A 12,902-nucleotide genomic window follows, 5' to 3' on the forward strand; every position below is an offset into this window, starting at 1 on the left:
GGAACTACTGGAGAGAGTCCAGCACAGGGCTACAAAGATGATCAGAGGGCTGGAGCATGTGCCCTGTGAGGAATGGCGAGAACTTGGCCTGCTTAGCCTGGAGAAGAGAAGACTGAAGGGGGATCTTATCAATGTGTATAAGTACCTAAAAGGAGGGTGTCAAGGGGACAGAGATAAACTCTTTTCAGTTGTCCCATGTGACAGGAGGAGAGGCAATGGGCAGAAATTGAACAACAGGAAGTTCCGCCTCAACGTGAGGGGGAATTTCTTCACTGTGAGAGTGGCAGAGCACTGGAACAGGTTGCCCAGAGAGGTTGTGGAGTCTTCTTTTCTGGAGATCTTCAAGGCCCATCTGGATGCAACYCTGTCTAACATGCTCTAGATGACCCTGCTGAGCAGGGAGGTTGGACTAGATGATCTCCAGAGGTCCCTTCCAACCTTACTGATTCTATTATTCTATGATTCTGTGAGTAGACAGAGGGTTTGGAGAATGATAAAGGCTCAAGATGAGGTAGATGGAGGAGTAGGAGCAGGGTTTGGAGAATGACAGAGGTTCGAGACAGGATAGGCGGAGGGTTTGTAGAACAACAGAGTCTTGAGATGGAGTAGGTGGAAGTGTTTGGGGAGGGTTTCTTGAAGGATAAAGATTTGAGACTTGGTATGGTTTCGAGAATGACCAAAGTTCAAGATGGGCTAGACAGAGTGGAGGAAGGCTTGAAGAGCAACAGAGGCTTGAGATGGATAGATGGAGAGTTTGGAGAACAGCAGAGTGTCAAGACAGAGTAGACGGAAATGTTCAGGAAGGGTTTCTTGAAGGATAAARATTTTAAACATGGTAGGGTTTTGAGAATGATCAAGATTCAAGATGGGGTAGGTGGAGGCGCAGGAGGAGGGTTTGGAGAACGACAGAGGCTTGAAATGAGGTAGAGTTTGGAGAAGCAGAAAGGATTGAGATGGCTTAGCCTTGAGGTTGGGGTCAGGCTTTGGAAAAATAGAAAGGATTGAGATGGTTTAAGCTTGGGTTTAAGTCAGCATTTGTAGAAGGAGAAAGGATCAAGACGGCTTAGGCTTGGGACTGAGGTCAGAGTTTGGCATTTGGATATGCAGAATGGATTGAGATGGCTTAGTCTGAGATTGGGATCGGGGTCTGGAGAAGCAGAAAGGATTGAGATGGCTTAGGCTTGGGGTTGGGTTTGTGGCTGGCATTTGGAGAAGGTGAAAGGATTGAGATGGCTTAGGCTTGGGGTAGAGACTGGTATTCGGAGAAGTAGAAAGGTTCTAGACAACTTAGGTTTTGGGTTCAGGTTGGAGTTTGGAGAAGGCGAATGTATGAAGGTGGCTTAGTTTTAGTATAGAGGCCATGTCTGGGGAAGCAGAGAGGATTGAGATGGCTTAGGCTTGGGGTGTCTGGGTTGGTGTTTGGAGAAGCAGAAAGAATCAAGACGGCTTAGGCTTGTGTTTGGGGCTGAGTTTGCGGTTTGGAGGAAAAGAAATGCTAGGGATGGGTTAGTAATAGCAGTATGAGTAGTGGTAGGGGTAGGGTTAGGCATGGGAACACAGGTAGGCATTGGAGTCGGGCAAGAAAAGGTAGACGTGTTAGGATTTGGAGAAAGGCTAGAACTGGCTTAAGTTTAGGCTGAAGGCTTGATGAAAGAAAGACTAGTGAGGACTTAAGCTTAGGCTTAGGAGAAGGAGAAATGCTAGAGACAGGTTGGGGTTAGCATTCAGAGAAGCAGAGAGGCTAGAGACAGCTTGAAATTAGCATTGGAGAGGAAGAGAGGCTAGAGATGGGGCAGGGTTGGGGTCAGCATTTGGAGAAGGAGAGAGGCTAGAGATGATTTGGGATTGGGGGTCAGCATTTGGGGAAAGAAAGAGGCTAGCGACATGTCAGAGTCGGGGTCAGGGTTAGGCATAGGGTTAGATTTTGGAGAGGGAGAAAGGACAGAGACAGATTAAGGTTGTGGTTTGGAGAAAGGCTAGAGATCGCGTAGGCTTGGGCTTAGACGTAGGCTTAGGCTTAGGGTTTAGAGAAAGAGAAAGGCTAGTGTCAGGTTTAGGGTTTGGGGTTTAGGGGTTGGGGTTAGAGTTAGGCATAGGATTAGGTTTTGGAGAGGGAGAAAGGACAGAGACAAATTGGGGTTGTGGTCGGGCTTTGGAGAAAGGGAAAGGCTAGAGATGGCATAGGCATAGGCTTAGACATAGGCTTAGGCTTAGGGTTTGGAGAAAGAGAAAGGCTAGTGTGAAGTCTGAGTTTAGGGTTTGGAGTTAGGTTTATAGTTTGAGGAAAGAGAAATAGTAGAGATGACATGGGAGTGGATCTGCAAAGAGGCTGGCTGAGGAAGGTGTATGGTGGCAAGAGAGCTGTGCTGTGAGGAGATCCTGTTGTGGGCCAGATAAAGGCAGTCTCAGTGCTAGCATTGGCCTGAAAAACTTTTTAGGGTTAGCATAAGGTTTTTAGGGTTTTGAGAAAGTGAAAGGCTAGAGGTGCTGTTGTATGAGGTCTGGGAAGTGGCTGCCAAGGGAAGGTGTGTGGTGGTAAGAAGGGTTAGGTTTGGCTAAGGGTTTGGCTTTTTAGTCTAGTCTCTTTCCATTTTGGTTGAAGATCATAATCTCCTTGTCTTAGAACTCTGATCTGTATGACCACGTCCCTCACTTGGCAGAAAATACAGTCCAGTTTTCTCGTTTCAGCTACCCATGCCCAGGCATTCTGGATGGGTCATTCAACAGCCTCAGTAGCGGTACTTGTTTAGACTCTGGCAACACACAATTCCATTCTGTTAAGGTATTCAAACAGATTCCCTGTAGCACTCCTAGCAAGAAAAGTATCTGGGGAATTTCAGAATGCAACATATTACAATAGGAGAGTAGAGTATATGCAGATGGCCCATTGGAATATGCAGTGCTATTAGCAAGGAAGCACATGAAAAAGGCAGGACACTAGTTAACAAAAATATAGGTGCTGGTTTAACAGAACTGATGTCCAAGGAAGAAATTACTAGGGCTGTCATACCATAAATATAAAGTAAAGCTATGAAATCAAGAACAAGAGCAGGACCAATGGGGAAAAAGTAAACAAATGGGCTTTTTATTTGAGAAGTGATGATGCTTATAAATRAGAAGAACTTAACGGAGGAAAAAAAATGGAGAAAAGAATACAAACTGAAGCAAATCATATGATCAGAATTGTTTGACAGATCCCTGTTTAGCAACCTTTTGCTTGATCAGCATAGCTTAGGGGAGGACAACAAATCTGGTTTTGCTCTAACTGTAACATAACCATCTGTAGCATCTACCCCAAAAAGTGGGCACAGCCAGCTCTTCCAACCCCCTCCCCCAGCCATGGTTCTTGTGCTGTCCAGTAGGGACAGAAAAAAAATGAAAATAAAAAACTCAGATAAGTGCTTAATGAGCATTTGGAGGAGGCAGAAAACCTGAGAAACTAAGTGATTTTGTGGCTAACTGAAAAAAGGACGGGACTGAGTTTAAAGGATCAAAAACACGAGGAAACTGAAAGAGGTCTCTAAGCAGAGTTACTCTAACACTGACACTTCCCAAAACATCCTGGGAGGCGTTAGGTATTTCCCTATGTTGCTCTGTCCATGGACAGAACAGGACAAGGGAGCAAAAATGAACCACAAAATCTCCAAGGTGCCCTCTTGGCAAGTTTCCTCCTCTGGGTATTTAGGCTGCGTAGGAAGAGACTGGATAAGGATAGGTTAGACTTCAGACAGGGTGGTTATAAATAAAAAAGGGAAGACTGTAGTACAGTGCACTCAATGTACACAAGAGCACACTGCGTCTCTCCTGCCTTTGAATGGGCACATGATAAGGAACCATTTTCAAGCTTATATCATGAAATTAGGTCTGAATAGAAATTGGATCACCAATTTTCCCCTCCTTCATCTGATKGTAAGAAGCTTTGCCACTTTTTTATGGATAGAGTAGGTAAGTAAGGAAATGGAGCGTGTGAAATGTGAATACAAACAGAAGGGGTTTCTTTCCTGAGACTCAGAAATGTCCAAAATTTGCAATTTTATGAGTTGTACAGTTTGCCAGATTGTTTCTGATATGGGCCTATTTCCACTCTAAATAGTGGATCAACCCATTAAAATGTCTCTCTCTCACGCTGATAGTCAATGTAGTTCATGTTGTCTTAGTGGCTAGGTGCAGTAACTTTGGAAAGTAGACTGATATTATGAGTTCTTGCTTTTTGATCTGTTTTTCTTTTTATATGCAGTTCTCGTTTTAAAGGGGGGGGGGAGTGGAGAAGAGTGCCTTCAGGGTATTGCAGGTAACTGACACCTGGTGGTGGCTCCTTACACATAAACAAAGCATTCCAATCTCCCTCTTTTGTTTTCTAACATCCTACTTACTGCAGGGAGCAGAGAGGCCCTGGCATGGCATTGATCTGTATTTTCAGGAATGAGAAACAAAGGTGAGGAGATGTTGCAGCCTCTCTCCTTTCTCAGCTGGCAAACATGGAGAAGTCTGGTCATGGCAGAAGTGCAGATTCACACTAGGGTCATTCTTAGAGAAAACAGAATGTAGAGAAGGGAAAGAGGACATGGTGGTACCTTCAGAGTTGTGTGAAGTGTGGAGCTGGAGAGGTCAGGAGAAAGGCTTAGAAACTAGCACAGTCAGATGAACCTCCTTGCTCAGAGACAGAACAGAATGGCAATAACTTTGGGGCTGCTAGGAATATTTCTTGTCCAGCTTCTTCCTTCTGAAGCTAGTGATAGGTCAGCTTGGTCTGGGCTAGCAGGAGATTGATGAAGACTTCCAGTGATGTGGCGAGGCTGTGGATAGGCTGGTGCATGTGTAAGAAGGTGCAGATATCAAGAGGGAGGAGATCTGAGCAGCCTGTAAGAGATAACAAGGTGGGGGGAGACTTGCTTTTTTCTGAGGCTGAGCAGGCAAGACTGGTAACTGGAAGGTGGGATATCTGGTGAGCAGTGGAGGGTATCAGTAGGAGCAGTGCTATCTTCTCACCTCGTAGCACCTCTTATCCACATTGCAAAAAAAAAAAAAAAAAAAAAAAAAAAACTTCTGAATGAATAGACAAAAAAACTGTCTCTTGCTTCTCGGACATCTACATGCATTTTCCACAAGCAAGCATTGCGGAAACTGACAGCTAGTCCACACCTTGCAGAAACACAGTTTTATCTGCAGCTCTCAAACTACTTTCCTAACTCACCTCAACAGCCCCATATAGGAAAATGGATTCAGTGAGTCATTTATCATTAATCTTATCTTAAAGCAGTTGTGGTAGGTAGAAACTGCTTATGGTGAGCTGCCTGTATGTCCAGACACTCTGTGACTCCCATATGTAAGCCATGCTTTGTAAGAAACCATTATTAGGTACACTTGTGTACATTATTAATTCTTATAGTCAGTAATAATAGGCAGCAAGTTTTCATCATTACTAGGCATTTCACTGCTGTAGCTAAACTGGCTTTCCTCTCATTAGTGTATGAGCTCTAGAAGTACTGACTTGTGGCTAGAGGACTCACCAAGCTATTCAAATGCCTCTTTGAGAGTAGCCTTTGAAACACTGCAAGTTACCACAAATCAGAAACAGCTCCAAATTACATAGGTTGGATAGTGCTGTTAATACTGCTACTGAACCAGAGTGTGGCTTACAAAACTTACCTGAGGACGTAAGGAAATCACTGATGATTAATCTGCATCAAACTCCATGCTATATTAGTGTGATAGGATCTAGCTGTTATGAAACTAGCTTGATGTATGTATGTGAGCTACACTCACAATAGTGACTGCAGTGTTGACTTATCTCACTTATTTCCAATTCACTGGGTCATGTCAAGTCAGCCTGTTCTCTGAGCAGGAAATCATCCCATGCTTGGAAGTCAGTCTGAATGTGACTTCTGGCTCCCTCTGCACTCTCCATACTATAGGTCATACTATCAGTCTAAAGAGCAAACTCTTGAAGACTGAGGCTGAATATCACTGCAATCTATCATGTTCCCTGACAGTATCTATGATAACTCCTGTGTTCCTTGTCACAAGAGAAAGGCTTTTCCATCTGCAGTATCTGCAGGTTATTGTCTTACTTCCAAACTGAAGAGAGCAAGGGAGTGTGTGTAAGGGAAAGAAGGCAAAAGAAGATGCATAGGATAAATGTCCATTTATATGCTTGTACTATATGAATCTGTACAGCAGAGTGTACAGACTCATCTTCATGCTAAGTAACGCTGTTTATCTACCTGTGTTTGAGGTTCATTCCCTACCACTGTTTTCCTTGTAAGTTGGAAAACACATGTGAACTCAAAAGGTGCACTTTTCCTGCAGGGCCACTGAGTGTCAGTATCGTTCCGTGGCTTGCTCTGAAGATGCAGTTTCTCCAGCAAAGGCTTCTGTAAAAATAGGTTCAAAAGCCCTAGCTTGCTCAAAAGCCCGGAGCTGAGCAACTTGTTCCCTGGCACTCTGTGCTATGGAAATGCACAGAATGCTCCTAAATTATAAACAAGAGCTGCTACCCATAAAATGAATCTTGGCGTATATTTATGCACCCTGGCAAGATTCCAGTCAGTTTCCATAAGTAAGTTTAATAAATTATAGCATGAGACTTGGTGACAACAATTTGGGGATAGAACAAATGCTTCATGAGGAGAAACTAAAAACGCTGGGACTCTACTATCTGGTGAGCTGCATGCTCTTCCATGTGGCCACTAATAATACCAAGGGCAAATTGGAAACTATCAAACAGAATTTCAGAGCTCTGACGGTGATGGTCAAGGGTCTGGGAGCACAGGTCATTTTCTCCTAAATCCTGCCACTGAGGGGAGAAGGATGGGAGGAGGAGCAGGTGGATTTTCCAAGATAACAACTGGCTGCACCACTGATGTTGGCAACAGGGTTTTGGTTTCTATGACCATGGGACCCTGTTTGAAGATCAGCAGCTTATTGGGAGAGATGGATCCACCTCACCAAGTGACGCATGTGTGTCTTTGTCAACTGGTTGACTGGCCTGGTAAGGTGGGCTTTGAACTAGGAAAGATGGAAGAGCAGGAGAGTTATTGAAACAGAGTAATCAACAAAATGCAGCTGAAGTCAGGATGCCTCCAGTGGGTGCATGCAGCTGGGGTAGTGTGCATGGGATATAAGTATGGAGGATCCTCTTACACCTCATTTGGGAAACGTGCATTCTYGATTATCTCTCTAAAATACCTGTACACCAATGCACACAGCATGGGGAATAAACAGGAGGAACTGGAGATCTGTGTGCGGTCGCAGGACCATGATCTCACTGGAATTACAGAAACATGGTGACATAGTTCTCATGACTGGAATGTTGTCATGGATGGCTATGTGCTTTTTAGGAAAGATAGGCCAGGAAGGCGAGGTGGTGGAGTTGCTCTTTATGTGAGAGAGCAACTGGAACATGTTGAGCTCTGCCTAGGGGTGGATGAAGAATGAATCAAAAGCTTATGCATAAGGATTAAAGGGCAGGCTAACACGGGTGATACTGTTGTGGGTGTCTACTATAGTCCACCTGATTGGGAAGAGGAAATTGATGAGGCCTTCTACAAACAGCTGGAAGTAGCCTCACGATCACAGGCCCTGGTTCTCATGGGAGACTTCAACCGCCCTGACACCTGCTGGAAGGACAACACAGCCAGGCACAAACAGTCCAGAAGGCTCCTGCAGAGCATCAATGCTAACTTTGACATAGGTGGTGGAGGAGTCAATGAGGAGAGCTGTTCTGCTGGACCTTGTACTAACAAACAAAGAAGGGCTGGTTGGAGACRTGAAGGTTGGCCCAGCTTGGCTGCAGTGACCATGCGATGGTGGCGCTCAGGATCCTGCAAGGAAGAAGCAAGGCAATAAGTAGGATCACAACCATGGACTTCAGGAGAGCAAACTTTGGCCTCTTAAAGGCCTGCTTGGAGGAATTCCACGGGTTAGGGCTCTAGAAGGAAAAGGGGTCCAAGAGAGCTGGCTAGTATTCAAACATCACTTCCCCCAAGCTCAAGAGCAGTGCATCCCAAGGAGAAAGAAGTCCAGCAAAGGGGCAGGAGACCTGCATGGATGACCAAGGAGCTCCTGGCAAAACTGAAACAGAAGAAGAAAGTCCACAGAATGTGGAAGAGGGGACAGGCCACTTGGGAGGAATATAGGAATGTTGTCAGAGCAGGCAGGGATGTGATGAGGAAGGCTAAGGCCCATTTCGAATTAAATCTGTGGCAAGAGCTGTCAAGGACAACAGGAAGGGCTTCTTCAAATACATTGGTAGCAAGAGGAAGACCAGGGAAAATGTGGGCCCATTGCTGAATGGGGCAAGGGCCCTGGTGATGAAGGATACAGAGAAAGCAGAGTTACTGAATGCCTTCTTTGCTTCAGTCTTTACTGCTAAGGGCAGCCCTCAGTAATCCCAGAGCCCGGAGACGAGAGAGAAAGTCTGGAGAAAGGAAGACTTTCCTTTGCTCAAGGAGGATCGAGTTAGAGATCTTTTAGGCAAATGTGACACCCACAAATCCATGCGCCATGATGGGACGCACCCACAAGTACTAAGGGAGCTGGTGGATGTTATTGATAGGCTGCTCTCCATCATCTTTGAAAGGTCCTAGAGAACAGGAGAGGTGCCTGAGGACTAGAAGAAAGTCAATGTCACTCCAGTCTTCAAAAAGGACAAGAAGGAGGACCCAGAAAACTACAGGCCAGTCAGCCTTACCTCCATCCCTGGAAAGGTGATGGAACAGCTCATTCTGGGTGGCATCTACAGATATATGGAGGAAAAGAAGGTGATCAGAAGTAGTCAGCATGGATTCACCAAGGGGAAAATTCATGCTTCCCCAATCTGACAGCCTTCTATGATGGAATGACTGGCTGGGTAGATGAGGGGACAGCAGTGGTTGTTATCTATCTTTCAGTAGATGGCTTTCGACATTGTCTCTCATAACATCCTGATAGGCAAGCTCAGGAAGTATGGGCTAGAAGAGTGGACAGTGAGGTGGATGGAGAACTGGCTGAAASRWAGAGCTCAGAGGGCTGTGATCAGTAGTGCAAAGTCTAGTTGGAGGCCTATAGCTAGCAGTGTCCCCCTGGGCTCAGTACTGGGTCCACTCTTCAAATTTTACTTGAATGAGTCTTATTGTTATATATTAGTCTTATTTTACCAAACTGGGAGGAGTGGTTGATACATCGGAGGGCTGTGCTGCCATTCAGAGAGACCTGGACAGGCTGGAGAGTTGGGCAGAAAGGAACCTCAACAGAGTTCAACAAGGGCAGGTGCAGAGTCCTGCACCTAGGGAGAAATAACCCTAGGCACCAGTACAAGCTGGGGGCTGACCTTCTGGAGAGCAGCTCTGCAGAGAAGGACCTGGGAGTGCTGGTGGATGACAAGTTGGCCATGAGCCAGCAATGTGCCCTTGTGGCCAGGAAGGCCAATGGTATCCTTGGGTGCATTAGGCAGAAGTGTTGCCAGCAGGTCGCGGGAGGTGATCCTGCCCCTCTACTCAGCCCTGCTGAGGCCTCATCTCAAGTACTGTGTCCAGTTCTGGGCTCCCCAGTCCAAGAGAAAACAAGGAACTACTGGAGAGAGTCCAGCATAGGGCTACAAAGATGATCAGAGGGCTGGAGCACGTGTCCTGTGAGGAATGGCTGCGAGAGTGGGGCCTCTTTAGGCTAGGGAAGAGAAGACTGAAGGGGGATCTTATCAATGTGTGTAAGTACCTGAAGGGGGGATGTCAAGACGATGCAGCCAAACTGTTTTCAATGGTGCCAAGTGACAGGATACGAGGCAAGGGGCACGAACTGAAACACAGGAAGTTCCACCTGAATATGATGAAGAACTTCTCCCTTGTGAGAGTGGCAGAGCCCTGGAACAGGTTGCCCAGAGAGGTTGTGGAGTCTTCTTTCCTGGAGATATTCAAGGCCTGCCTGGATGCAACTCTGTCTAACATGCTCTAGGTGATCTTGCTTGAGGAGGGGGGCGGGACTAGATGATCTCCAGAGGTCCCTTCCAATCTCAGTCTTTCTGTGATTCTGTGATTCTGTAATTCAGTCAGTTCTAAACAATTTTCTTCTTTTGTCTTATTAGAGAACTGAAAGCAAGTGAACAGTTGTTCTACAACTCTTCTCTTTACACATCCTCAGCCCTCAGACATTGTCACTTCAGAACAGTCTATGCTCATTAGAACAGTTCTCCAACAACTCCTCTCAATCATATTCAAATACAAAAATGTAAGATGAACCTGTACAGGGAAAACCACCTTACTAGTATAATTACCTAGAGTTTAAACATACTACATTTACACAGAGGAATCTCAGCAGGGTTGTAGACCTCTGCAGACAGGAAGTTCCACCTGAATACAGGGAGGAATTTCTTTCCTTTGAGAGTGACAGAGCACTGGAGCAGATTGCTCAGAGAAGTTATGGGTTCTCCTTCTCTGGAGATATTCAAAACCCACCTGGATGCGATCCTGCATAACATGCTTTAGGTGACCCTTCTTGAGCAGCAGCATTACACTAGATGATCTCCAGAAGTCCCTTCCAACCTCAACCATCCTGTGATTCTGTGTGATTCTGTGAATAGCCCAATTCTGTTGCTAAGGATCAATGTGCACAGAAACTTCCTTTCATGGGTCTTTGGCCCCCAAAGCTTTCATCCTACTTTTTGCCTTGTCAGACTTGAAGTTTGCTAGTAGATCACACACACATGCACACAAAATAGAGAGCACAATCACAAAGGATTAGAATAATTAGAAATAATTTATTAAGAATATCATACAGAGTGTGATCAATGTGCAGAACTTGTCCAGACAAACACATGGGCTAGTAGCTGCTTGCATACAACTAGCCCAATTTATACCCTTCTCTTTTTCTGATGCTTGTTTTATGCTTGCTCATCTCTGATCCACCTTGACTCCTCCATTTCTGTGATCCTGATTCTAAACATCCCATTACAGTCCTGTCAATCCTCAAATTCTATTGTTCAGTCCCCATATTCCCCTCCTCAAAACATCCCATAATAAGTCTTAATGTCCCTTTATTGCAGTAGTTTCGGTTAGTTTGCAGAGATCCTAGAGAGTTTCTTCTGTTAAATCACCTTTAGTGAATTTTGCAACAGGGACAAATGGTTTAGTCTTTCATCCAGTGGAATGGTTGATTCAGAGGGATTAGGTTGGCTGGGTTCCCCATCTTGCCATTGTCTTTCTGATCACAAGCTGATCTTTGTCTGTTTTCAAAAGCTGTTTGCTTCATAAATCTCTCTTATCACTCCTCTTTTTTTAAGAGAACAAGCCAGATACTTTTCCATCTCGATTTTAAAAAGAATCCCCAAGTATTTAGAGCTGTTTTGTTTGTTAACATCTCAAACACCTTCCTATATGGCATGTTTTGCCAACTTTTCAGGCAACAGCAAATAATCTGTGATTCAAATTGAATGGGGACACCGTCTCCTGTGAATTGATAGTTCAGCACTTATTTTACTGGGTCAGATGCAGAAATCTCAAACATGTCACTTGCAGGAGAATTTATGATGCTCATAGCCTTAGAGATACTTGAGTCAGGTCGAACCTGCTTCAGCACCTTGTACTTGTAGATGGAGCATGATTCCTTTCTGCTTTTGTTTTTTCTTGCTCTTCTTTGCTTTATCAGTGATCAGCTTCTTTCTACTCTTCCTTGGTGCATAAGTCACCGCCTTTAAAGGAAACTCAACAAATCTGCCCAAGATGAGCCCCTAGTTTGACCCAGTTGAGCACTCATGTTCTTAGGAACAGTCATACTTATAACAACACTACCATTACAACTCAGTAACAACTCACCTAACCAGTCATGGTTACCCTAAGTCAGGCAATCAGTTCTTAAGTAATCAGAGCAAGCAAGGCTGAAGTGACTGTACAGCATATCTTCTCTTGACTAAAAGTTGCCAGTAAGCTCTGGCACTTAGTTCTCTTTATATTCCCCACTGTGCACCTGTACACATGCTCTACATCATCTGACCAGAAATCATTCCATGGTTATTAATGGTTGTTACCACTGTGTCCTGTAAACTTCACCATAGTTTGTTCCAAATACTAATATAAAAAGCTAACAATTTACATAAAATCACTAATGTTCAATAAAATCACTAATGTTCAATAAGGTTAACAAATTTCCAGAAGGACTAATAGCAAAGTGCATCTCAGCAGAGAGGCCCCTGCCCTGAACGGAAAAAAGTATTGTGTGCCAGCTGTATAGCCAGGTCATTATGCTTATCATGACCTCAGGCTGTCTATAGTCCCTAGGTCCCCTTTCCCTTCAACCTTCTGAGGTAGTGGGCTAAGACATGGCACAAACTGAAGCCTGACCAGAGCCTTTTGGTTTGGGAGAAGCTGAGCAGTGAGACATACAGAGCATCTGGGGCAGCATGTGACAGAAAAAATTTTCAGGACGTGTGAAGTACATATGGTTTTCAACACCCTGAGACATTTAATCCAAACAAAGAATTAAGAACATAGAACATGTACTATGGACACAAGCTCTCCCTGCCTGTGACACTGCCACGGAGCAGTGGCCAGGACACAGCAGCAGCAGGTAGCAGCAGGTCAGGCTCGGCTGAGCCCCATGTTCCTGCCAGTGTTTTGCTGACCCCGGCCCTTTAAAAGCTTCTAGGCCCAGCAGGGAGCGGCAGCAGCCGCCCCGAGTCCCTTCCCCTCAGCGCCGCCGGCCGCCACGGGCGGATGAGGGGGCGCTAAGCAGCGGGGCCCGCTCGCGCCTTCCCTTCCTGCTGTTCCCACCGCCCGCCGGGCCCGAGCGCGACCTGTCCCCAGGCCCCGGCCCCTATTGCCAAGGCAACGGCAAGCGGCGCCAGCGGGAAGGGGCTCACGTGCCCCGGAAGAGCCTCGAGGGAGGAAGTGACGGAGCGCGGGAGCCTCAGAGGCTAACATATTAAAACAGAA

Source organism: Rhea americana, unplaced genomic scaffold (genome assembly GCF_003343005.1).
Source record: "Rhea americana isolate MKP2758 unplaced genomic scaffold, rheAme1 scaffold_142, whole genome shotgun sequence".
Lineage (NCBI taxonomy): Eukaryota > Metazoa > Chordata > Aves > Rheiformes > Rheidae > Rhea > Rhea americana.